This window comes from Staurois parvus, unplaced genomic scaffold (assembly GCF_062004578.1).
Source record: "Staurois parvus isolate SC_StPar_1 unplaced genomic scaffold, SC_StPar_1.0 ptg000354l, whole genome shotgun sequence".
NCBI lineage: Eukaryota > Metazoa > Chordata > Amphibia > Anura > Ranidae > Staurois > Staurois parvus.
The window spans coordinates 1,444,543-1,471,260 of record NW_028318150.1 but is presented as its reverse complement, the minus strand read 5'-3'; positions in this window follow the sequence as shown (position 1 = coordinate 1,471,260).

Here is a 26,718-nt window from a genome sequence, read left to right as displayed (position 1 = left end):
ACTGTAATTACATATGTCCATCTATCTAGCCTCAATTTCACATTTAATTCTAGCCCTCCCTCTAACTTTAACACTTAATCTATCACCTAAAAATCCCTTCCTATAACAGTGAGATATATCCCTTAACATAGTTTTAAAATACTTTCACATAGTTCCAGGGGCGGACTGACCATTCGAGCACTCGGGCACTGCCCGAGGGCCCAGGGTCAGTAGGGGGCCCCATTAAATGCCCCTGGTACCTTTTATAGGCTTTCTTGGGTGTGCTTTGAGTGTGGACAAGGACACAGGGGCCCCATGATCCCCTATTGCCCAGGGGCCCCATGAGTTGTCAGTCCACCCCTGCATAGTACTGATTTTTGAGCTTCAGTATTTCTAGCCAAAGTTTTTTGCATTTATTTTGCTTGTATTTGAAAGTATTAGTTAATATTTGCACATAGGCACGTACACAGGTAAAATAAATTCTAGCTCCCAGAATGCAATTTTAATCTCTTCAAATGAACATTTTATGCATGTACGCATGTATCTGCATGGACAGTATTTGTGCGCATACACATGTAAAATACTGACTGGCAACTCAGATTTCTATATTTTTTTTACTCATTTCTACACAGTGCTTGTTTACGTGCCTGTGTGTACAGGCACATTTAAAACAATGGGCTGCATTTAGAACAGTCTTCAAATCTTCTTATCACCTTATCTAACAACCTTAACCCATAACATTTAGTTTATTCCTAACATTTAATCCTTAAAGCGGAGCTCCAGTCCCCATAATCAATTTTTTTTTAATTCCCTTGAGATTGTTATTACTTGTACATTTAAATTAGAATACTGTTAGATTCGTGCTGGTTAGCTTAAAAATGTACCTGATCTCAGATGCAGGCAGGTGGCCATTTAGGATGTGGGCATCTGAAGCCCACTTGTGTCTTTTTCCGGGATTCGGTGCAGCTGGCTACCCAGCATGCACCTCCCGATCTCGAGCCTGCGCAGTAATGACACTGTGCGTCGCATTTTGTTTAGTGCAGGTTGCCATAGCAATGGCGATGACAGCAGAAGTACCCACCCTGTTGCTATGGCAACTTGTCAATCACATTACATTATTAAGCTTCCCAAAGACTCCTGGGATAGATGACGCCGATATCCCAGGAGTCAATGGGAATCGGCTAATGACATCATTGCCTAGGCGGCCAGGAAAGGAAGTGCCACCTGAAGAATTATAATAAAGGTATTTAGAAACAAACAAAAAAATAATTTCCATTTCACACTGTACATTGGAGGGGCATTGGAAATATTGAAAGTTTAAAAAAGACTGGAACTCCACTTTAAGTTGGTCATACATTATTCAATTTTTCTATTCAATTTCCTTTAGATTTACATTCGATTATGTAATGCAGCAGCCTGACTGATTGCATACAAATGAAAACTGTTTAGGTTTGACCTCATATTATATGGTTTTGGAAAATCTAAAGGAAAACTGTACAAGAAAATCATATAATGTATGGCAAACCTTAATGTGAAATGGGGAATTCAGCTCAGTGGTAGAAGCATTTGCAAGTGAGAACCATGTCCGTCCAAACTTCATTTTAGGGACAGGAAGTTTTTTATTGGCAGGATCACTAATGAAAAAAAAAACCTTGAAAAAAAGGGGAAAAGATAAAAAAAATGCCTGAAAACAACTAAATTTTGGTAAGATAAAATAAATATATATTTTAAAGAATGTAAAACAATGTTTTAACATTTTTAACTCAGAAAGCATTATATTAGGTTCCCCTTTAAAAATATGCATTAAGGAATTTCTGTTCTGATTTATTTATGTTTGATATGTTTAAATTTAAAGTGTAATTACAATAATAGCATATAAAGCCATTTATAACTCTGCTCCAAATTACATCACCGATCTGGTCTCCAAATACCACCCAAACCGTACCGCACGAGACAAGGGACCTCCTACTCTCTAGCTTCCTTATCTCCTCCTCCCATGCTCATCTCCAGGACTTCTCCAGAGCTTCCCCCATCCTCTGGAACTCTCTACCCCAATTTATCAGACTATTGCCTACTCTGCTCACTATTAGGCGATCGCTGAAAACCGATCTCTTCAGGGAAGCCTATACTGCCCTCATCTAATGGAATCTTCTACTCCTCCTACCAGTCCATCCCCCACAGTTACTATCTTTTGTACCACTAGCCCCTCCCTCCTAGATTGTAAGCTCCAAGGAGCAGGGCCTTCCTAACCCTCTTATATTGAACTGTATTGTCTCCCGTTATATTGTAAAGTGCTGAGCAAACTGTTGGTGCTATATAAATCCTGTGTAATAATAATAATAATTTAAGGCAAAACTTTTTCTTTTTTTAATTTTGAATAGGTAGGGTTATAACCCCAGTCTGTTTTCTTTTGCCATCTGTGTCCTATTGGTGAGATTATTCTTCGCTTCCTACCCCATAGCCATAACAGGAAGTTGGAGGAAATCCCTCCAAAGTGAGGGTGTCCCCATTGGAAGAGTTCCCCCTCTATTAGAGTTTTCATGTGAACCGAAAATGTGTCCCTTTTTTTCACTTTCGATGATAATGGTAAACAGGATAAATAGAGGGTTGAATATCCCTAACAGTGGCACAGACAGCAATAAAAACTGATTCTAATTTCTCTCCACTTTATCCAAAACTAAAAAAAAAAAGAACTGCCTTTAGTAACATTTTAAGCAACATTTATAAATTGTCTACAAAAAATACAATGAGAAAAAATATACTGCATTGGGCTTATATAAAATTCATGTAGGACATGGCTACAATACAGAAGTGTTTCCAGACATGAAGTGCATAGTTCACAATCAGTGATGGGTAAATGTTGCATAGTATAACAAAGCCAAATGGTGGCAGTACAATTCCACCTCTGTGGGACACACATTGAGTGATCGGTCTTCATGCTGAGCGTATTATTGAACTCTTTCATTATTACACTGCTTCTTTAAGCTGCTGAACAGAGGGGGGTTTCCGGGGCTTGTATGCTTTGGCCAGTGGATAATTTGATAGTCATAGGATGTCCTGGAGGATGAGCAGTTAAGACAGGGGTACATGAGAAAGAGAAGTCACATTGCATTTTACTTACATCCTGTTCATAAAGCTCACAACAATTTCTCAGGGATTTACCACTACAGATACTGTCACGCTGACTTTTGTTCAAGCAGATGCTCCTGCTGTCTAGGTACCGAAATGCTGTTATATCCAGTTACCATCCATTCTGTTTATGCGACCATCTTATTGAGCATTATGCCTTTTAGCTGGAAGGGAAAGAACATTTCCTTTAATTTGGCACCATCTATCTTAGCAGGAAGGAGAGGAGCAATTCCTTTGAGTTTAATTTTCCCAGCTGCTCTGTGAAAATAAAAGTCTTGAAACAAAATCATAGATGTTGTAACATTGTATTTGTTACATGGAATTAGAAAAATTGGTAGATTGTAAACAGGGAGTGAGTATCATTGTACTGTGGTTGATTTAATGTACAATCTAAACCTATAGGTAACGTAGATATAATAGAGCAAGTCAGCTGGACAATTTCGTAAATGTTTGTAATTTCTAATATTAAGCAAACTAAAATAAACTTAATTTTGTAAAGCACTGTAAGTAAAATACAATTGCATTATTTAAAACAAAATGCAGGCTTCCCCTTACTTTGTTTTTTTTTTTTGCCAGTACAGTGCACATTCTGTAAACTCTTTGTGTAAACTTACTGTGGATATGTGGACATTCCAGCAGTGGTTAAATGTCATAGTATTACTGCACTGACTATGGCAAAATGTGCCAGCACACTATGGGGTTGATTTACTAAAACTGAAGAGTGCAAATTCTGGTGTAGCTCTGCATGGTAGCCAATCAGCTTATAACTTCTTAACTAAATTAACCACTTGCCCTCCAGAGGATTTACCCCCCTTCCTGACCAGGCCATTTTTTGTGTTACGGCGCTGTGTTACTTTAACTGACTGCACAGTCATGCAACGCTGCACCCAAAGAAAATTTACGGCCTTTTTTTCCCATGAATTGAGCTTTCTTTCAGTGGTATTTGATCGCCTGTGCTTTCTTTATTTTTTGCGCTATCTAAAAAAAAAAGACCAACATTTTTTAGAAAAAAAGCAATATATTGACTTTTTGCTATTAAACATGTCCAGTAAAAAAATTTTAAAAATCTAATTTCATCATAAATTTAGGCCAAAATGTATTCTGCTACATATCTTTGCTAAAAAAAAATCCCAATACGTGTAAATTAATTGGTTTATGTGAAAGTTATAGTGTCTGCAAATGGGGGTATAGATAGTGGGATTTTTTTCTTTATTAATGACGGCAATCAGCGACTATAATGGGACTGTGGTGGGCATTCTGACACTGGGGGGAACTGACTTGGTGTCAGTGACACCAAAACAGTGATCAGTGCTAAAAAAAAAGGCACTGACACTATACTAATGGCACTGGGCAAGAAGGGGTTAACATGAGGGCGATCAAAGGGTTAACTGTGTGCTGGAAGTGTTTTACTAGGGGGCTGTGTCAGTGTGCTTCACTGTAATCACACTGCTCGGGATGGCTGTGCTATTAAACATGTCCAGTAAAAAAATTTAAAAAATCTAATTTCATCATAAATTTAGGCCAAAATGTATTCTGCTACATATCTTTGCTAAAAAAAAATCCCAATACGTGTAAATTAATTGGTTTATGTGAAAGTTATAGTGTCTGCAAATGGCGGTATAGATAGTGGGATTTTTTTCTTTATTAATGACGGCAATCAGCGACTATAGTGGGACTGTGGTGGGCATTCTGACACTGGGGGGAACTGACTTGGTGTCAGTGACACCAAAACAGTGATCAGTGCTAAAAAAAAGGCACTGACACTATACTAATGGCACTGGGCAAGAAGGGGTTAACATGAGGGCAATCAAAGGGTTAACTGTGTGCTGGAAGTGTTTTACTAGGGGGCTGTGTCAGTGTGCTTCACTGTAATCACACTGCTCGGAATGGCTGTGCTGTGCACAGCCATCCAAAGCAGTGTGCCCAAGCTGACAGGGAAGAGAGCTGTTAATAAACAAAACAGTTCTCCCCATCAGAGATCCTCGGAAATCACTGGGTGCCGGCGCCAGGACCCAGTGATTGACAGCCGTGGCCACAAATGGCCATGCGGGTAGGGCACACACACGCCCAAAACTGGGAGGGCAAAATCATGTATATGTATATGATTTTGCACACCCGTGCCACCCTGTAGCAGTATTTCTGCTATAGGGTGGTTGGGAAGTGGTTAGGCTTCGACAAAATAAACTGGAAGCTAAATGTTTACTATGCAAAGCTGCACCAGAGTCTTTGCTAAGGAGCTCTATCTCTGCATATGCATGGCAATTCACCTGATGAACTCTAACTGGACCCACAAGGCAGGCAGAGTCCACCAGCACATTGGCCCAGGTGTCAGTTGTACAATGATGACAGTGGCAGTAGTGGGGGCGCAGAGAAAAATGTAAAAGGACTGAAGTTCTGCTTTAAGGTGAAAGGACTGACACCATGGGGGTGATTTACTAAAACTGGAGAGTACAAAATCTGGTGCAGCTGTGCATGGTAGCCAATCAGCTTCCAACTTCAGCTTGTTTATTTGAGCTTTGACAAAAAAAACTGGAAGCTGGTTGCTATCTATGCAGAGCTGCACCAGATTTTGCACTCCCCAGTTTTAGTAAATCAACCCCTATGTTTTGAAACGACTGTTTGTATTCCAACTCAAGAACGTGTAGGAAAGAGTGACAATGCTGCTGCTGAGCAAGTGTTATTACCCTACAAAAAGAAGTATCTGTAAATATATGTAACCCATTGAAATGTCATTACTCGCAATACATTAAATCAGACATTAGATAGCAGTTGTCTGCTATTTAAGATTATTCACATTGATGGAACAGCCTTCTGGAACTTGTATTTCTGAACATCAGGACTTGGCTGATAAGCAGAGTGCTTGGAACTACATTTCCCAGGAGAGGTAGCATGTGGGCGGGGGGGGGCATGTATATATCAAAGCCTGGGAGATTAGAGAGTGAGGAGGGAGGTTGAAGGGGAAGGAGGTGTGCCCACGGTTGAAAGACTGAACTGGAGCCAAGATTGGAGAGAGAGAAAGAGCAGAAAGAACTTACTGACCATCCGGCCTGCTACACTGCCAAGCAGGTCACTGACAGCAGGAAATAGAACGGAATGCAAAGTCTAAACCAGGGAGTCCATGGTCTGAACCAGAGGGCCCATGGACTGTCCCTATCCATTGTGAAAAATGGATCGCGGCCATCTGCTGAACCACATTGATCGGGTGAGAGAGACCCATGCACGAACTAACAAAGTGAACATTGAAAGCTCGTCACCTCAGTTATCTGCTTGCACTTGTGAATATCACATACAGTTGCCCCAGTTTGTGGCCTAGTTATGCCAATGCCATTGTTGGAACATCTCTGCACTACAGTTATTGTTCAAGCTGACCACAGGACATACAGTCACAGATCAAGACACAAGAGTGCCAACTAAATCAACAAGTCTATGTCCCTCTCTGCAGAGCAGGATTCCTACTATTGTTCATCTTTTGCCTTTGACATTTAGAGGGAGTTGTCTTTGTCCATAGACATTTATGTCAATTGATGCTATTTACTACTTCAAGCTCAGTTCAAGATTAGAGCTCCTAAAGGGAACCTTGCACTAATTCTCTACCATCAATCAGGGAATTGTTAAATCTTCTCCTTTTCCTTCACTACCTTAGATGTGACCATTCTAAGGAACTACCACCCACTCTTTGATGCAATTTCAAATCCATTGGACCCTAACAAGCGCGCAGAAGACATTATAGATCTCTTAAAGGGAGATGCCATGTCAGGAACACAGAAAACAAGTAGAAGAAGGTGCTCTGGTCAGGTAAGACCAAAATTAAAATGTTTGGCCTAAAAGCAAAAGGCTATGTGTGGCGGAAAACTAACACTGCACATTGCCCTGAACACACCATCCCCATCGTGAAACATGGTGGTGGCAGCATCATGTTATGGGGATGCTTTTCTTCAGCAGGGACAGGGAAGCTGGTCAGAGTTGATTGGAAGATGGATGGAGCCAAATAAAGGGCAATCTTAGAAGAAAACCTGTTAGAGTCTGTCAAAGCCTTGAGACTGGGTTGGAGGTTCTCCTTCCAGCAGGACAACGACCCTAAACATACAGCCAGAGCTACAATGGAATGGTTTACATCAAAGCATATTCATGTGTTAGATTGGCCCAGTCAAAGTCCAGACCTAAATCCAATTGAGAATCTGTGGTAAGACTTGAAAATTGCTGTTCAGAGACACTCTCCATCCAATTTGACAGAGCTTGAGCTATTTTGCAAAGAACAATGATCAAAAATGTCCCTCTCTATATGTGCAAAGCTGGTAGAGACATACCCAACAGAATTGCAGCTGTAATTGCAGGGAAAGGTGGTTCTACAAAGTATTTATTTGGGGGGCTTAATACAAATGCACGCCACACTTTTAAGATATTTATTTGTAAAGAAATTTTGAAAACCATTTATTATTTTTCTTCCACTTCAGAATTATGTGCCACTTTGTGTTGGTCTATCACATAAAATCCCAATAAAATAAATCTGTGTTTTTGGTTGTAACATGTCAAAATATGGAAAATTTCAAGGGGTATGAATACTTTTTTAAGGCACTGTATATATGCATAAGAATGAATGGATCACTTTGAGGACATCTTACCTGAAATGTCAGGGGCATTTACGGGGTAACAATCAGAAACCGATTTTTTATTATTTGTGCACTGATAGGATCACCTCACCTGCAAGAATATCAGCAAGCCATAGGAGGGATGAAACCTGCATATATGTAATCCTATAGATAAACATCTATATTGCAGTGTAAGACCATTCCCCAAAGAGATATACTTTACATTCTTCTATTTGCTCAAAGCAAACCTAGCATCAGAAATAATTAACATTTATAATGTTAAAATAAAAAAAAATCAGTACAGCTCTCCAGTGCATGCACATTTCCCCATGTTTGTCTCTGCTGCAATTACAGAAAAATACCTGTTTACTGTAGGAGGGATACAGCAGAAAGATCAAGGTGGAGAAGTGATACAGGGGAAAGACCAATGTATGTGTGCTGGAGAAGTGATACAGGGGAAAGGCCAATGTATGTGTGCTGGAGAAGTGATACAGGGGAAAGACCAATGTATGTGTGCTGGAGAAGTGATACAGGGGAAAGACCAATGTGTGTGTGCTGGAGAAGTGATACAGGGGAAAGACCAATGTGTGTGTGCTGGAGAAGTGATACAGGGAAAAGACCAATGTGTGTGTGCTGGAGGAGGGATACAGGGGAAAGACCAATGTGTGTGTGCTGGAGGAGGGATACAGGGGAAAAGACCAATGTGTGTGTGCTGGAGGAGGGATACAGGGGAAAAGACCAATGTGTGTGTGCTGGAGGAGGGATACAGGGGAAGGACCTATATGTGTGTTGGAGGTGGGATACAGGGAAAAATCCAATGTGTGTGTTCTGGAGGAGCAAAATAAATGTCACCAGCACACCGTAGATCTCCATTAAGGGTCCAAAGCTTTAATTCACACTCACATAGTTACAGAAAAGCAACATTTCGGAGTTATGCAGGACCCCGTCATTAGGCATGTGACCACACATCTTCACATGCCTGATGAAGGGGTCCTGCGAGACTCCAAAACTTTGCTCTTGCTGTAACTATGTGATTGTTTATTAAAGCTTTGGACCCATATTGGAGAACCTCGGTGTGCTTTTGACATCCTTCTCCTCTCCTGTTATCCGGCACAGGGGGTTTAATCGTCACATGCCTGATGAAGGGGTCCTGAGTGACTCCGAAATGTTGTTTTGCTGTAACAATGTGAGTACAAATTAAATGGAGATCCGCGGTGTGCTGGGGACATTTATTTTGCGCTGACTTTCTTTGTTCCAGTCAATGGTCGCCTTTTACACATACAGCCATCTTGTAACGCAGTAACGTGTGCATTGGGATTTTTCAAAAAAACTGTTCCGGAGGAGGGATACAGAGGAAAGACCAAAGTGTGTGATCTGGAGGAAGGATACAGGAAAAGACCAAAAGTCCGGAGGGACATCTTCATCTTTCTTTGGGCTCCAATTGATGTATCTGCTGGAGGAAGGATACAGGAGATAGATCAATGCCTGTGTGCTGGAGGAGGGATACAGGAGAAATACCAATGTGAGTGTGCTGGAGGAGGGGTAAAGAGGAAAAACCAATGTGTGTGCGCTGGAGGAGAGATACAGGGAAAGAGCAATATGTGTCTCCTGGGGGAGGGATACAGGGAAAAACCTACGTCTATGTGCTGGAGGAAGGATACAGGGGAAAGACTAATGTGCGTTCTTGAGGAGGCATACAAGGGAAATTGCAATGTGTGTGTGTGTGTGTGCTGAAGGAGGGATACAGGGGAAAACCCAATGTGTGTGTGCGCCGAAGGAGGTATACAGATCAAAGACCAGTGTGTGTGTTAGAGGAGAGATACAGGGAAATACCAATATGCGTGTTCTGGAGGAGGGAATCAGGGGACATACCAATGTGTGTGTGCTGGAGGAGGGATACAGTGGAAAAGACCAATGTGTGTGTGCTGGAGGAGGGATACATGGGAAAAGACCAATGTGTGTGTGCTGGAGGAGAGGTACAGGGGAAAAGACCAATGTGCGTGCTGGAGGAGGGATACAGGGGAAAGACCAATGTGTGTGTGCTGGAGGAGAGATACAGGGAAAGAGCAATATGTGTCTCCTGGAGGAGGGATACAGGGAAAAACCTATGTCTATGTGCTGGAGAAAGGATACAGGGGAAAGACTAATGTGCGTTCTTGAGGAGGGATACAAGGGAAATTACAATGTGTGTGTGTGCTGAAGGAGGGATACAGGGCAAAACCCAGTGTGTGTGTGCTAGAGGAGAGATACAGGGAAATACCAATATGCGTGTTCTGGAGGAGGGAATCAGGGGACATACCAATGTATGTGAGCTGTAGGAGGGATACAGGGGCATACCAATGTGTGTGTGCTGGAGGAGGGATACAGGGAAAAGACCAATGTGTGTGTGCTGGAAGAGGGATACAGGGGAAAAGACCAATGTGTGTGTGCTGGAGGAGGGATACATGGGAAAAGACCAATGTGTGTGTGCTGGAGGAGGGATACATGGGAGAGACCAATGTGTGTGTGCTGGAGGAGGGATAGAGGGGAAAAGACCAATGTGTGTGATGGAGGAGGGATACAGGGGAAAGACCAATGTGTGTGTGCTGGAGGAGGGATACATGGAAAAAGACCAATGTGTGTGTGCTGGACGAGGGATACAGGGGAAAAGACCAATGTGTGTGCTGGAGGAGGGGTAAATGGGAGAGACCAATGTGTGTGTGCTGGAGGAGGGATACAGGGGAAAAGACCAATGTGTGTGATGGAGGAGGGATACAGGGGAAAGACTAATGTGTGTGTGCTGGAGGAGGGATACATGTAAAAAGACCAATGTGTGTGTGCTGGAGGAGGGATACAGGGGAAAAGACCAATGTGTGTGCTGGAGGAGGGACACAGGGGAAAAGACCAATGTGTGTGTGCTGGAGGAGGGATACATGGGAAAGACCAATGTGTGTGTGCTGTAGGAGGGATACATGGGAAAGACCAATGTGTGTGTGCTGGAGGAGGGATACAGGGGAAAAGACCAATGTGTGTGTGCTGGAGGAGGGATACTTGGGAAAAGACCAATGTGTGTGTGCTGGAGGAGGGATACAGGGGAAAAGACCAATGTGTGTGTACTGGAGAAGTGATACAGGGGAAAGACCAATGTGTGTATGCTGGAGGAGGGATACATGGGAAAAGACGGGTCTGCTGGAGGAATGATAGAAGATAAAGACCAATGTCTGTGTGCTGGAGGAGGAATACAGGGCAAAGACCAATGTGTGTGTGCTGGAGAAGGGATACATGGGAAGAGACCAATGTGTGTGTGCTGGAGGAGGAATACAGGGCAAAGACCAATGTGGGTATTCTGGAGGAGGGATACATGGGAAAGATCAATGTGTGTGTGCTGGAGGAGGGATACAGGGAAAAATCCAATGTGTGTGTGCTGGGGGAAGGATACAGGAAAAGACCAAAAGTCTGGATAGACATCTACTTTCTTCATTTTTCTTTTGGCTACAATTGATTATGTAACTCCCGTCCATGTATACATTGCACTGTGCATGCAAAGCAGTCAGTAAACACAGACAAAGAAATGGTTGGCAGGCAGATGAAGATGTTTTTCAGCAGAAGAGGTAAGTACATTTTCCCAGCCATAGATTCACTCACTTTTCATACATATGTAGGAAATGCCTTGGTCACCTTTGAGGGCTTCGCAATGTTGTTTTAAAAGCCTTTTGATGAGTGTCGCTTTGGCTTCATGTTTTTCTTCATCAACATTCAGTACAAGACAGAGCATTAAAAGAGGTCAGCATAACCTAGGGGTACTAGCCTTGCATAATATAAATGCTTCAACTTTGAAACCTCTAGGGGTGCCAGCCTTGCATAGTATAAATACTTCCACTTTGAAACCGTATCAGCCCTACACATGGCACTATTAATACCTACACTTGGGTGCTAAGAGCCAACAAGGGTTCCAAAACTAACAAATTTTCTGGTCCCCCCATAGACCAATCTGCTACATTTAAGGCAGAGTTGTTCAGTGGTTAGTTCAAACTTGCAGAAGAGACCACCAAACTGGCAGCTCTGGCTGTAGGGATGTAATGTGCTATCCTCCTTTCATAGATCATACATGCCCCACCCTAAGCATTCACACCTTGTCACCTCAGAGAAGTAATGCATCCAACTAGGATACAGATAAATCACAATTTTATATCCCAAGCAGTATATGCAATAAGGAAGAAGGTATAAACACACAAACAATAAAAACAGAAAAGAAGTTCCAAGAAACTGCGCATCCCCACAACAAAAACTGAAAAATTCTTAAAGCCTGGGACCCCTCTCAAAGTTTGGACCCCAGATCTGCACTCTATTCCCAGGTCTGCCTACAGTAAAGCAACATGCTGCCTATGGTATCTTGAAGGCTGTATTATAGTCTATGGTGCACATAGTTATGTAAAGAATTCGTCAGATTTTGCATTATTACTATTTACATTTGCAATTCATAATTTTTTACTCATATCAAAACTATCTCATCTTCCTATTCACCTATCTGAAACGGAATTTAGTGGTCGGCCACATCTTTCTTTGAAGGTGTCAGTTAGTGGTAAGAGCGGCGAGAAGGTGTCAGTTAGTAATATGAGCACCAAGAAGGTGTCAGTTAGTGATATGAGCAGTGTGAAGGTGTTGGTTAGTGGTATGAGCTGTGTGAAGGTGTTGGTTAGTGATATGGGCAGTGTGAAGGTGTTGGTTAGTGGTATGAGCTGTGTGAAGGTGTTGGTTAGTGGTATGAGCAGTGTGAATCTGTTGGTTAGTGGTATGAGCTGTGAGAAGGTGTCAGTTAGTGGTATGAGTGGTGTGAAGGTGTCAGTTAGTGGTATGAGCGGTGTCTAGGTATCAGTTAGTGGTATGAGCGGTGCCTAGGTGTTAGTCAGCTAGTGGTATGAGTCAGTCACCTGGCAGTCTCTGGTCACTCTCTGTCAGCTTTGCGCCCCCCCCAATAGTATACATGGTATACACAGTAGTAGGATGGAGATCACTCACCAGGCCTGGTGGAGGCCGTTTAGAGGAGGGGGAATGCTGCCTATGACCCCAAGAACACCATCCCAACTGTCAAACATGGTGGTGGAAACATTCTGCTTTGGGGGTGTTTTTCTGCTAAGGGGATAGGACAACTGCACCGCATCAAAGGGGCGATTCATGGGGCAATGTACTGTCAAATCTTGGATGAGAACCTTCTTCCCTCAGCCTGGGCATTGAAAATGGGTCATGGATGGGTGTTCCAGCATGACAATGGCTCAAAACACATGGCCAAGGCAACAAAGGAGTGGCTCAAGAAGAAGCTCATTAAGGTCCTGAAGTGGCCTAGCCAGTCTCCAGACCTTAATCCAACTGAAAATCTGTGGAGGGAGCTGAAAGTTCGAGTTGCCAAACGTCAGCCACCAAACCTTAATGACTTGAAGAGGATCTGCCAAGAGAGGTAGGCCAAAATCCTTCCTGAGCAGGGGCGGACTGACCATTCGAGCACTCGGGTACTGCCCGAGGGCCCGGGGTTAGTAGGGGGCCCCAGAAAATGCCCCTGGTACCTTTTATAGGCTTCTTTTGAGTGTGGGCAAGGACACAGGGGCTCCATGATCCCCTATTGCCCGGGGGCCCCATGAGTTGTCAGTCCACCCCTGCTCCTGAGATGTGTGCAAACCTGGTGGCCAACTACAGGAAATGTCTGACCTCTGTGATTACCAACAAGGGATTTGCCACCAAGTACTAAGTCATGTGTTGTGAAGGGGATCAAATACGTATTTCCCTCATGAACATGCAAATAAGTGCATCATTTGTTAGACATGCATTTCTTTTGAATTTTGTGTTGCTATTCTGTCTCTCAGTGTTACAATACACCTACCATTCGATTTTTAGACTGATCATTTCTTTGTGAGTGGGCAAACATTCAAAATCAGCAGGGGATCAAATACTTATTTTCTTCACTATATATTTTTATTTGGACACCTTTCATTGAAGTGTGACATATGTGTATATGGAGTCCATGGAGAACTGTTTGTTTATGATATTTCACACAAACAATTATCCCCATATTCTCATAATGGGAAATTTGTTGTATCTCAGCACTGCTTATTTCCTGCAGCTTCTTTGCAACAACCAGCTGCTCTCACTCCTGTAATGACTGCATGGCATTTCTCAAGGTGGATTCCCAATGGTGATAACAGAAGCCTACGCTTGTGCAATGTGGGCTGAAATGGACACTTAGGAACAGATTTACTAAAACTGGTGCTTCTAGCTTCAGCTTTCTCAATTAAGTGTTGGCAATAAAACATTAAAACTAATTGGTTTCTATGCAGATTTGCAACAGATTTTGCATCATGCAGTTTTAGTAATTAGCCCCCTTACAGTCTCCATGGGAAACTCAGGTGACAGGGTAAAAACAAGGGAGCAATATTGGGAGACACAGTGAAAGCCTTGTCACCCTAAAGCTTGAAGTGCCTGAACAAGGACCTGAATGGCAGGATCACCAGGTATTATTTTATTGACTGAAATTAATTAATGAAAGCTACAGATTTAAAAACATTGAACATGACAACTGAAACTACATTAACATGTTGAAGCTTTTATAAGATTTTGGTGTTTGAATTTACATATATTTTAAGCTTCATGCAATAAATAGCTCTTGAATAGTCACACAAGAAACAAAGTAATCTTAATAAACTGAAGTCTGTCTCCATTATTTCCTTAGACAGAAAAACGATGGATTAACGCTTTTGCTTTTGCTGTTCCAGACACTCTGGGGGTGATAAATGTTTTCATTGTGTTATCTTTGGATTGCAGTTTCCACTGGGAAAGCAACACAGTACTTTCACCCTCTCATAAGTACCCAAGGTTAATTGCACAAATTATAAAACCATTATAATAACACCATGATGTTATGAAAATCCAAACAACCCTGTGTCCAGATTGCACCAAGTCACCAAAATATGAATATTAAAGTATATCCTTCATATATCCTTGATGTGTGCGTCACAACAAACTATAGCTATATGTATATTCTGAAATGTAAAATAATATTTGCATGTGAAATTGTTTTACAGATGGTGAAAGCAAAATTTTACACTTGAAGCAACCACTGTGTTGTAGTGCAGGTTGAAAGAAACTGCTTTACTTTTAAAATTCATGCGACTGTTGACATGTACTGAGAACTGTAGAAATGGCTCCAATTACTTTAATCCATGAAATTACAGGAATATTTTATAGGCCCCATTCACACTTGTGTCACACCTGCAGTGCATTAAAAAAAATCTTGCTTATGGAGCTCAACGTTAGCGTATGTGAAATGCATCTAAACTATACCTAAAATGCAACAAAACAAAAACAGACCATAAAGATTCTAATGAGGCCTTAGAACCTCTTAACACTTGTTTGCACCTGGATACTAGTCAAGAGTAAAGGTATATTTTACATTTTAACATTGATTTATACCTGCACAGAGTTTATTTTTCTAAATACAGTATATTACTAATAAGTAAAATGCTGTATGTTCAAGTACTATTTACTTTTGACAAGTTCACTTTAACGATTTGTGGAACATCTATAGCACATAGCCACCATGGAGCATTTGACTCTTCTTGGTGTATACTATGTATGAGCTGGTCTCTCAACACAAACATACTCAGGGGACTTCAAAATAGCCCTAATGTCGTTTTTCTGGTGGAAAAAATGGGAATATAGGTGATGTCATTACCCTAATATGGACAATGCTCATAAATGGGAGAGGACTAGTCCCTCATTAGGTATCCTTTACTTCCGATTGACAGCACACAGCAATGAGCAGATTCGAAATCTGCTATTGGATTGAATAGTGGCTATGGATCTGTCTGCTGCTGTGCACTGTCAATTAAAAGTAGCGTGGACATGATTGGGAAGTGGTCTCTTAGTTCCCCAACAGGCCCCACACACTCCACAGGAAGAAAGCATACAGGTGACGCAAACACCTTATGCATTATCCAAGGTTTATTAAAAAAATGAAAAAACAAGAAATATACTCACAAACATAGCATGTATGTAAAGCCTATACGCCCATGGAGATGGCCACAAGGATGGTTGAGTGTCCGACTGATGGTGCGGTCTGCCTGTTGACGCATTTCGGGGACAAATCCAGTTCCTTAGAGCTGTGTCAACATTGGCTCCCTCGAGGCGCTGGAAAGTTTACATTTCTGTCCACCCATTCCACAGCCCTATGCCTGTCAGTGTGATGGGTGCAGTGGCCCAGGAGGGAGGAGTGCATTGAGCAAGGAGTGTTCACATTGCAGACATGGACAGATTTATGAACCTGCCTGGGATAACTGCATGAATCGGGTGCAATCACACTGCTGTGCTTCAACAGAATTCCAAATGGTGTCTACAACACCTTATATGAATTTCCCCCACTGTGTATTCACCAAGAAAGAAAGTGAGGGGAAATCCAACATTTTAGATTGTTCCCAGGATGAGCGGTGAGGGCCAGTGTTCCAGTTGGTACCGCTCTAACATCCTGTTGCATCTCTGGCATTGGAATCAAAGGGACATTTCCCTAATGTTACACAGCCAGCAGGCAGCAAAAAAAAGTGTCACGAGTTTTAGCTCTTCCTTTCTTTATCCAAAACTAAAAGAAAAATGTTTTGGCTATCTATACACTTTAAGATTATTTCAAATGTGTCCTTTAAAGGAGTACTCATCACCGACAGCTAGTAATATTAATATAAAGAGAAATGAGAAATAAAAATCAAGCTTGGCTCCATCCCTCACACATCTTGAACCTCCCTAATGGTCAGAGGTGGACAAAGTGAAGCAAACAGATTTGCAAATAACTTTAGCTGCTTATATGTCTGGATCTAAGGATCATTTTGCTATACAGGTTTAATGAAGGTAACCTCTTCTTACACATTTTTTTCCATAACATTCTCAGTTTGACTTGTTCAGGTTTGGGCAGCTTATTTTAGATTGACCTCTAAATTCTACAGAATTAAGTGATTGTGTCTTTGATAAAATACATTACTTTGTGAAGTGGTCATGCCTTATCTGTGCAAAACAGTTCCATTTTTCTAAGTGTATTATGTTGAGCTGAACTGACATAACATGACCATCTGTATAGCAAAAGGGCTTAGTTACATAATTTACAGTTTACACTCTGAGCCTGACAAATGAAAATCACTTGAGAATATATTGTTTTTGCTTTTCCCAAACTTTTTCAGAAATAATGTAGAACAAGCTTAATGTTCCTTGAAAGTCGTTTTGAGACAGGAGTATTAATATAGAAACTAGAAACACATATCTGTCCTACAAAGACGATAAGACTCATAAAGTAGAAGTATAGAAATATGACATGTTTGAAATAAAACAGCTCTCTAGAGATAATGCCTGGAGGTTTCATAAAATGACGGACGATGTAAGCTGTAAGGGAATGCTGCTATGAGAAGACAGAATGAGCCCATAGCAAACAAAACTAATAAAAGTGTAATGTATAATTACATGTTATTGAATTATGAATTATTAACTACTTGCCCTCCAGAGGATTTACCCCCCTTCCTGACCAGGCCATTTTTTGCAATATGGCTCTTCTTTACTTTAACTGACAATTGCGCAGTCATGCAATGCTTCACTCAAATGAAATTTATGTCCTCTTTTTCCCACAAGTAGAGCTTTCTTTTGGTGGTATTTGATCACCTCTGCTATGCAGAGCAAAACAGTGCAGCATGCTGGAGCTGACAAGGGAGAGATCTGTATTGTTTACATAGAGACCTCTCCCCTTTCAGTGTTCATCGGCAATCGCTGGGTGCCTGCAGGGAGCCACCGGCTGGGACCCGGTGTTTGACAGCCGTAGCCGCCAATGGCGGTGCACGTGCTCACCCCCTACTCGGAAATGCAGAATAACATATATATGCATTATTTTGCACAGCCCTGCCACCATGTAGCAGTATTTGTGCTCTAGGGCGGCAGGGAAGCGGTTAAATAATCTTTATAAATTGCTCCCAGCACACTGTTCAGGACAGGGCAGACAAGTGATCAAATAACTTTTGAAAGAGTTTCAATAAGTCAGCCCTGTTTTATTTAGGGCTGGTTCACACCACTTGCGATGAGATTGCATTGGGCAGCTCTTTCAGCGCAGTCCCATTGCATGAACAAGGCAAAATGCCTTGTACCCTATGTGCCCAGTTCACAGCACTGTGTTGTGATGGTTACATAGTTAGTCTGGCTGAAAAAAGACAAAAGTCCATTCAGTTCAACCGTTAAAAAAAAAAAATGGTGTGGGGGCATTGTGTGCTGAAAAAAGTACTGCATGCAGTACTTATTATCAGTGCAGCACAATGCAAGGCAATCCACTGTGTGACATCTCAACAAAGTTCTTTTAAAATAAAAATAAAAGAAACAGTGCAATCAAGCCATCAACAGCTGCATACCTGGCAGCCCCACTACACTGAAACCATCCACTGCGTTGCACTGTTGCAGTTGGTGTGGACCAGTCCTTAAATGAAGATTTGCTATGTCAAAAGAGACATCTAGAAATGCTAATTGTGCCAAGCATTACCCTGAAAAAACTACTTTTTGTCTTAAATGCCTCCTAAAAAATAACAGTGCACTTCCTGGAATATGACGGTGCCTAAGCATATACAGTATTTGCTGTGTGAGAGGCACTGTACTTGTGATTCCTAGGTTCACTAGGTTTGCAGTGAGATTTGGTAGACTGCTTAGTGTGTTGCTGTGAATCTGCACTGGATGCATCTCCTTGCTTCTGCTTCATCCATTCTATGGATTTCCTGCTTCTTGAACACCAGTCATTAGATCTCCAGTCATCAGGGGACAGTTCTGACAAGAGGAAGCAATGCTGTGCTTCTATACCAACATGGCCACCTCCACACAGACACATGGGGCAACTCAATAAGACTTTTCTAACCAGGGGCGGACTGACCATTTGGAAACTCGGGCAGTGCCCGAGGGCCCGGGATCAGTAGGGGGCCCCATGAGATGCCCCTGGTACCTTTTTCATAGGCTTTTTTGAGTTTGGGCAAGGACACAAGGGCCCCATGATCCCCTATTGCCCGGGGACCCCTTGAGTTGTCAGTTCACCCCTGTTTCTAGCACTCATCTGGTGGTGTGGATGTAGTTGTTAGCACTGCCCTAAATTCTTTGAACCCGTGCAAAATTTTCATTGTTAGTAATGGTGTGTGTGACAAATTAATGTTTAATATTTAAAGTCTAAATATTTTGTCCTTAATGCATTCTTTGCATTAAACAACTTCAATACCGGACACTTTTACCCCCTTTCCTGCCCAGGCCAACTTTCAGCCTTCAGCATTGTTGCACTTTGAATGACAATTGCTTGGTCATGCAACACTGTACCAATAAAAATATATTTTAATAGAGCTTTATTTTGGTGGCATCTCGTCAGCACTGAGTTTTTTTTTTCTTTCTAAATAAACAACAAAAAAAGAAGCTTTAAAAAAAAAAACATGTTTTTCTTCATTTCTGTTATAAAATTTTGCAAATAAATAACCTTTCTTCATAAATTTAGGTCAAAGTGTATTCTGCTACATTTCTTTGGTGAAAATACCCCTAGTGGATATTATTTAGTCTGTAGGAAAGTTCACAAACTATGGTATAGTTTATATATCTGACAATTGATCAATCCTGATGTACTGACTAAATTCTTAAGGCCCGAAAATGCCAGGATAGTACAAATACCCCTCAAATGAACCATTTTTGGAAAATAGACAGTCCAATGTATTTAGTAGGAGGCATGGTGAGTTGTAATTTTTTGTCACAATTTTTTGAAAAATGAAGTTATAAAAAAAAATTCACAATTTTTTTTTCTTTACCTATTGTCTTCTGTCCAGTGTTATTATATAACTGGTGTGGCGGTGATCAGGGATACTGATTGGTGACAGTTTGTATAATAAATAAATAAATTATAATTTAATTTCAATTTTTTTCAATATTTTTTTCTTTTTGATTACATTTTTTTTCTTTTTTTAACAATTTTTTTCAACACACTGTGACCAGAGCAATCCAATGTTACCACTACATTGTTCTACTCTGGGCAAGTAATCAGGATTTTTTTTTTGCACATTATAATTGCTAATACCAATGTATTTAATTGATATTAGCAACCATTTTTACTGAATGAAACTGATTCATTCAGTCTTTTGTTGTAATTAGCTGTGATTGGGCAAAGCTTATCACATGGTACATATGGGCTGTGATTGGCTCTATCTGTACCATGTGACTGCTGTGACCAATCACAGCTAACACAATTGTATACAAGGATGGCATGAAAGCAAGCCATCCATTGTATACAATTGTCATGTGATCTGTTGTGATTGGTCACAGCGGTCACATTACACTGGCAGTGGGTCGGTGTAGTGATCTGACATTGGCTTTGTCCCATGGACACAGCCAGTGAAAGATCACATGTCTGCGCAGCCCCGCGGCTGCGCAAGCAGCACTTTCTGACAGGATGTCAAATGACGCCCACTCAGAAGGAGTGTCCCGCCAGGCCATGAATCTGCTATAGCCTGGGTGGGAAGGTGTTAAGCTAAAAAAATGTTAGGTAGCAGTATGCCCCCTTATGCCCCTTATACTTTCCTGAGCCCTCACTCCATCCAGCACTGTGCCCATCTGTAGTGGCTCTCTCCATTCTCCTTGCTCTCACTGGCCAAGTTGAGAGAAGCAGGAGCCATTAGATCCCACACCTGTCAGTCAAATCTTGTGATAAGAGAGTGCGGGGAAGGACTGAACTGCGCTGTCTGTGTCTATAGAAGCAGGTAATGCAGCTTGGAAGCAAGTCCACAGGTGTGTCCCCATAGCAAGCACCTTGCTATGAGAGCAAACCAAGAAAAGGAGGAACCCCAGAGCTCTGGCAGCGGATTCAAGAAGCTGATGTCCTGGGCTCCTGTGTAATTTCATTGGACAGAGCAGGGAAGTATAAACCTGTTTGTTATATTTTTTCTAATTAAATATAGAGTTTATAGTCACTTTATTGTAGTTCTTATTTACAACATTTTTCCTGTCTCTTGCTATTGTTGCGACTCATTTATAAAAAAAAATACCACCATATCAGTGATGAGGAAAATGGAAGTAAATGGGACCTCTTCCATGAGTAAATTTTGTGAAGACAAACTTCTTGTGAACCGATTCTGTCAACTTACCAACATGTACTGTATATGAATATGTCACCATTACTTGCACTAATGTAAATTTTCTGTCTATGACATTCTATCAATTTCACAGTCAATACATAACAAAGCATGGTAGGTTAGCAAAAGGAAAAAGATTAATTGCACGGGCCCTAGTGACAATATCGATGACTAGTCCTTTGCCTTCAGCTGCTGTTTTGGGCACAGCTTCCACATTGCAGGGAACCTTTAAAATTTATCTAAACTCAAACACTTAAAGGGTATGCAAAGTCAGTTTTTTTCAGTTGTGGATAGAGTAGGGAGTGATTATGCCCCCTGTTTTTTTCTGTCTTGGCTCCATTGGGGAGCTTTTCCTGTTCTAGAGACAGTGTGAGCAGAAATCCCCTCTTAAATTATTGTCACCATAACAGTGGATTTCCAAGATATCCCCTTACCTCCTACTCCTATAATTGTTTGGGATTTGGACCTCCCATTTCTTTTTGTACCAGAGGCAATAGTTCCTAGGACACACAGAGGAGGGAAATCTCCCTAGCAGAACCACAGACAGCAATTAAAACTTGAAAAAAGTAAGTGTCTAACCCTTCCACATTTTTCAACTCAAAAAAAGGAAGTTTTGGTTTTACATACACTTTAAATAGACAATGTTGTTGCACATTTTCTTCAGTTATTGGTGATATTTCACTGGCATGTCCTTTCCAAGGGTGAAAAAGCTTACCTGTTTCAGTTGCAGCATTTTCATCCTTTCCTGTACACTCCAAAGTTGGGCATACAAACATTCCAACAAACAGTACACTGGTATGTTTCCCCATAGTCACCACAATCAAAATGCGATATTCAGCTGCCACTGGAACATGGGAACAACCCCAAGCAGTCACAAAAAGTCTATAGGATGTTGCATAGTGCACAGAAAGAAAACATGAATAATGGAAGTGGAAAACTATGTTTACAAAAATATTGTGACCCTCTTTTAATGCTGTTCAATTTTTTTGAGAATTTAGGTCTACTTTAAATTATACCAAGAAGGGAGGTGTTAAATTTCATGGCAAGTTGTTTTGTACTGTCTAAGTCCCATTTGGGTGATTTACCTTGTTCTTGTTACTGGAGACACAACCAGAAGTGAGAGGAAATCTCTCCAAAGTGAGGGAACATCTCTTCTGAGACAGTTGCCACCATGGGTGGCCATAGCACGAGGAGCTGTTATGCACCCTCTTGTCCAAGGTACCTCGCAGTAACGAAGGACACCACTCGGTTACATTAGAGAGTAGGTGCTTTTAGTCACTGCTGAGGTTTAAAAACAACCTAAAGATATGATCCATTAGCCCTACTGCTGTATATGAAAAGTGGGTTTATGCTGCTAGATCTAAGGACATTCTGAAAGCACTACTTCCCTCCTTCAATTGTTAGCGCAATAATGATTTGATCATAATAAATGAATCTTTTATAATGCACAAGGTCTGTGTACCCTCTGTCTGCATTTTTCTTTATTACACTTGTGGATCTCTACAGTTAGGAGCTGCAAGACCAGGTGTCCCTATTCCACTGATTTACACTACTTACAATTACACATACTATGCAACCCTAACTCTTTCACAATGGGATGTGGTATCTGGATGCCCCCTTATTGTTAAAGTGGGGTTCCAGATTCTGATAACTTCCCTTTTTGCAGTCCCCCACAACCACCATGCCAGGGTTGTGGGGAGGAGGCCCTTGTCCTCATCAACATGGGAACAAGGTGCTATGCCAGAGGTCCAAGGTACCTACCTATAGTGAAGGAATGTGGCCATGTACAGTTCAGGAGTGAGAGGATGCATGTTCTCCCCTCCCCCCCCTTTGCTGAACTTCAAGGCCTGTTTTGATAAGGGTCTGGTATGGATTTTTAGAGGGATCTTATGCTTTTAATGCATGGATTCTCCCCTTTAAAATCCATACATATCCAAAGGGTCCAGTATAGTATATGGGAGGGACTACGCGTCTTATTTTTTTAGGTGTATTTGTGTGGAGCCCCCCTTCAAGTTCATGCCAGACCTGAAGGGTAGGGACAGACAGCGAGGACACAGACAGCAGTAAAAACTTGACAGGTGTTCTAGCACAAAACATAAATTGGCTATACACACACTTAAAACATTTTGTTAAAATTTGATCAGCATATAGTAGGATCACCAGGTATGTTCCTTCCACTTTACAACTTAAATCAGTAAGGTAATGTGACTGTTGTGTGAGAGGTAATACAAGTAGATTATGAAAGCATTGCAGAACAAAAGAAACTGAATCAATGGAATTAATTAGATTTGGCCCATGAAAAGGGATTCATGTTTGCTTACAACTTTGTGAATGTCAATTTTAAAATGAGATGCAACCTCACTGAAGATTGATTTTATAGCTCAGACCTGAAAAGATATGACTAAGCTGATATAACACAATCTGACATGATGAAACAAAATTGGGCACACTTAATGTGAACCTGGGAACTCAGAAAATGCTGATGAGGAGTTTTATCTTTTGATAAAAGTAAGACTGAAAAGTAGGTCTCATTGAAGATTAATACAGACCACTACGGCACATTGTAGCACACTGTCTATTGCAGACAATTTGCACTTAGCTGATAGAAGTATTTTCTCATCCAGCTGCAGATTTTGTCTTGCTTCCAGATGTCTGATGACATGTAAGCTGTCCCCTGACAGCTGTTACACTGACTGATTTAAAAGAATTTCACTCCTGTGTCCAGTTTTGAAACTGAATGACCCAGCTCTTTTTCATCTGTCTCGGTTACCTTTGAGTTTGGGTCAGCTATATACAAAACAATTGGGAGGTGAGGAACTGTCTATTCCTCAGTACAATGTGAAGGGATGTCAAGAGACATTTGTGAACAGGGAGATGAGCATTTTAAAATAAACGCAAGATTGCCCTGCACAAGCTCTAAAAGGGAAGCTAGAAAGCTTGGGGTTCATTTTTATTTTAATTCTTTTTATATCAGCTTTACACACACAATATATATATATATATATTTATATATATATATGAAAGGATTTCTGTAGTAGCGCAGCAAACAACGCTTGCTCTGCAGCTCTCTTTGACTAATTGAAATCCCCTACAGAGTGATAAGGAATGAGTAACTGCTACTCAGGAAACAACAGCACAGGGACACTACATTTTGTTTTTTACATTTTTATTGTTTAGTTTATTTCATTTACATTTTGTTTTGCTATCACATGGGATGAACAACATCTCTTGTGATAGCATGGGTCGAGACAGGTCCTCTTTATGGAGAGATCTGGGGTCGATTGGACTCAGGAGCATAAATAAGGGAGGGTCAGGGGGGTCTGAACCCCTCCCCCAGAGGAGAGTTGCCAACCATCCCTGCAGCCCTCTAAATTTCCATTCACCTGAATGTGGAAATAAGGTTGGGGCGGCGAGCAGTTCCGGAACTAGGGGTTTGTGGGAGGGGTGGCGATGGGGGCGGTGACAAGCAGCAATCTCCTGTATGGCTTTCAATAAAGCAGCTGGAAGCTGCAGGAAGGAGAGGAGGAAAAGTGGCTTCCAGCTGCTTCATGTCAAGCCATACAGGAGATTGCTGCTTGTCACCGACCCCTCCCTCCCTTTCTTCCTTCCTTCCTTCCTTTCTTCCATCCTTTCTTCCTTCCACCCACCCTTCCTTTCTTCCACTAATCCCTCCCTTCCTTCCTTCCATCCACCCCTTCCTTTCTTCTATCCACCCCTTCCTTCCTTCCTTCCTTCCACCCACCCTTCCTTCCTTCCACCCATCCCTCCCTCCCTTCCTTCCATCCACCCACCCCTTCCTTCCTTACTTCCTTCTTTCCATTTACCCCTTCCTTCCTTCCACCCACCTACCCTTCCTTCCATCCAGCCACCCCTTCCTTCCTTCCTTCCGTCCTTCCTTCCTTCCTTCCTTCCACCTACCCTTCTTTCTTTCTTTCCACCCATTCCTTCCTTCCTTCAAGGGGGAGAAGTTGGTGGGGGGGAGGGGGGAGCGGTAAAAATGCACCTTCCACCCACCCCTCCCTCCCTCTCCTCCTTACACCCATCTCTCTCTTCCTTCATCCCAACCCTCCCTTCTTATCACCCACCCCTCCCTTCCTTTCACCCACTCTTCCTTCCAACCCTCCCTCCCTTCCTTCTTTCCACCCACCCCTTTCTACTTTCTACCCCTTCCTTCCCCTCACCCCTCCCTTCCTTCCAACCACCCACCCCTCCCTTCCTTCCACCCACCCTTCCTTCCTTCCACCCCTTCCTTCCCCCCACCCCTCCCTTCCTTCCACCCACCTTTGCTTTCTTCCACCCCTCCCTCCCTTCCATCAACCCCTTCCTTTCTTCCACCCACCCTTCCTTCCATCCTTCCTTCTACCCACCCCTTCCTTCCTTCCATCCACCCACCCTTCCTTCCATCCTTCCTTCTACCCCTTCCTTCCTTCCATCCTTCCACCCACCCCTCCCTCCCTTCCTTCCACCCCTCCCTCCCTTCCTTCCTTCCACCTACCCCTTCGTTCCACCCCTTCCTTCCCCCCTCCCTCCCTTCCATCAACCCCTTCCTTTCTTCCACCCACCCTTCATTCCATCCTTCCTTCTACCCACTCCTTCCTTCCTTCCTTCCTTCCTTCCTTCCACCTACACTTGCCTCCCTTCCTTCCACCCATCCACTCACCCACCCACCCCTCCCTTCCTTCCACCCACCCCTTCCTTCCTTCCATCCACCCTTCCCTTCCTTTCTTCCACCCACCCTTCCTTCCTTTCTTCCACCCACCCTTCCTTCCTTCCACCCACCCCTCCCTCCCTCCCTTCCTTCCACCCACCCCTTACTTTCTTCCACCCACCCCTCCCTTCCTTCCACCCACCCCTTCCTTCCATCCACCCCTCCCTAACTTCCTTCCACCCACCCTTCCTTCCTTCCTTCCTTTCTTCCTTCCTTCCACCCCTTCCTTCCTTCCTTCCTTCCACCCACCCCTCCCTCCCTTCCTTCCACCCACCCCTTACTTTCTTCCATCCACCCCTTCCTTCCACCTACCCTTCCTTCCTTCCTTCCTTCCTCCCGCCTCTTCCTTCTTTCCTTCCACCCATCCCTTCCTTCCTTCCTTCTTTCCTTCCTTCCTTTTGGAGACGTTGATGGGGGGGGGGGTGAGAGGGATAAGAATGCACCTTCCACCCACCCCTCCCTCCCTCTCTTACTTCCACCCACCTCTCCCTTCCTTCCTCCAACCCCTCCATTCCATCACCCTCAAAAACCATGGCAGATGAGAATAGTTTTGTCCACCTACCCTTCCTTCCTTCCTTCCTTCCTCCCGCCTCTTCCTTCTTTCCTTCCACCCACCCCTTCCTTCCTTCCTTCCACCCACCCCTTCCTCCCTTCCTTCCACCCACCCCTTACTTTCTTCCATCCACCCCTTCCTTCCACCTACCCATCCTGCCTTCCTTCCTTCCTTCTTTCCTCCCACCTCTTCCTTCTTTCCTTCCACCCATCCCTTCCTTCCTTCTTTCCTTCCTTCCTTTTGAAGAAGTTGATGGGGGGGGGGGGTGAGAGGGATAAAAATGCACCTTCCACCTACCCCTCCCTCCCTCTCTTACTTCCACCCACCTCTCCCTTCCTTCCTCCAACCCCTCCATTCCATCACCCTCAAAAACCATGGCAGATGAGAATAGTTTTCGATTCTAGTGCTCAGTATTTTGGCATCTCATTGAATGACGTACTTCTTAGCAGCCCTGATTTGAATAATATGTTGCTAGGTGTCCTTATATGTTTCTGCAAAGAGCAAGTTGCAGTTACTACTGATGTGCTGGAAATGTTTTACTGTTTTGTGGTTAGAGAAGATCATGTTAACTACCTTAGATTCCTTTGCTTTCAAGATAATGACCTCAACAAAGAAATTACAGAGTTCAGG